The sequence below is a fragment of the Amblyomma americanum genome, chromosome 10 (assembly GCF_052857255.1).
Source record: "Amblyomma americanum isolate KBUSLIRL-KWMA chromosome 10, ASM5285725v1, whole genome shotgun sequence".
Classification (NCBI taxonomy): domain Eukaryota; kingdom Metazoa; phylum Arthropoda; class Arachnida; order Ixodida; family Ixodidae; genus Amblyomma; species Amblyomma americanum.
This window is the reverse complement of record NC_135506.1, coordinates 17620675-17622399: the sequence shown is the minus strand read 5'-3', so window position 1 is coordinate 17622399 and position 1725 is coordinate 17620675.

Sequence of the window (1725 nt, the reverse complement as noted above, 5' to 3'; positions counted from 1 at the left end):
GACTGCGGTTTTCATACTTGTGCAGACGGTGATAAATAAATGTCTCCTCATAGCGCCCCCGATGCATTGACCTATTCTTGAGAAAGGTTAGATGTGGCTGTTCATTTCATTAGCGACATATTGAGAAATCCCCGAAAGAGACACCGAACTAACGACACCTCGAGGCATCAAGATGAATTTTTTGAAAGTGGAGTTATCTTTATTCTAGGCACAAAGAATCAATCTGCATTGTTGTGCTGCGCGAAAGGCTTCGACCTATCCATGCAGTGGCAGCAACGGGGGCGGCCTGAAGCATTTCGTCCTGACATGTGCAGTTGCAGTTGCAGATCGTTGCTGGCTGGAATCACTGACAGTGTCCTGACCGCTTCTATCTGCTTACTACTCCGGATCATCTGAGAAGAAACGTCATCAAGAGTGCCGCCACCAGGGGGCAAAGCCTATAAGAAGAACAGCACTGCGGACCAGCGGACACTTGGCAGCAGCGGGGGCGGCGAAAGCATTTCGTCCTGACACGTGCGCTTGCTATCGTTGCAGGTTAGACACACTTTTGCGTTGTGTTCAAGCCATGCTAATTGCGCTGCCTGTTTGCTGCCCTTGTGGTTTCTGTCTTGCCTGTATTATTTCCCAACATGTCAGAATTTACTAGGTTTCGTGACCAACTGCGAAAAGAAATGAATGAATTCAAAGGAAAGCTTGAGCGTGAGATGAGAAAGGAAATAAGAGAATTTAAAACTAGTTTGGAATTTTTCAATAATGATCTTGAAGAGCTAAAGAGAAAAAAACCACCTCCTAAATGACAACAAAGCTCCCAAGGAAGCTAATGAGGCACTGCTCAAATAATGTGGAATGTTAAGAAAGAAAACCTCGGAACATGAACAACACATGACTGCTTCAGAGCAGTACTCTAGAAAATGCAACCTAGAGATAAAAGGCATAACAAAGGAAACAGATGAAGATCTTTCCGAGACCTTGAGTCAAATCGGTGTGCTGATAAATGGACCGATAGCCGAATCAGACATTGAAGCGTGCCATCGCATCCCGGGAAAAGATTCAAATGCAGCTCCTAACATCATTGTGCAGTTTACGAACCGTTCCAAGCGCGACACAGTGCTACAAAAAGAAAAAAAAGAGAATTACAATGGAGGATTTCGGATACTCAACCAAAACACCATTATACATAAATGAACATCTCTGCCCTGCTCTCGAAGCCCTGTTGAGTAAGGGTGTAGCACAGAAAAAAGCCGCAGGCTGGAGCTTTGTTTGGACAGTTGGCGGAAAAATCCTTGCAAAGAAAGACAAATATAAATCTGCAGTGCGCATTCGAGATGAACCCAATCTGGCAAAAATTGCAGAAGTAAGGACATCAGGTGCTTGTTCGCTTTTTTTTCAGCATGACAGTTTTAACCCGTGACGTAAACGCTCTTACACCAACGTATATCTAACCTGTCATCTAAACATTCGGTCTGCAAGACATAAAGAAGAACTATCCGTCTTTCTTGATGAATTCAGTTTTGAATTCGATGCCATATTTTGACTGAAATTTGGTACACACCCACCACTGAAGTTTACAAACGAGACTGCTACCAAACCTTCTTCCTAAATCGGACATCTAAACATGGGGTGGAGTGGCAATACTAATGAAACAGGCTCTAAGCTGTGACATTATACCCAAATTTTCTTTCATATGTGACGATGTAGAATGGTTAACAGTTGTGTCGCAGAGAA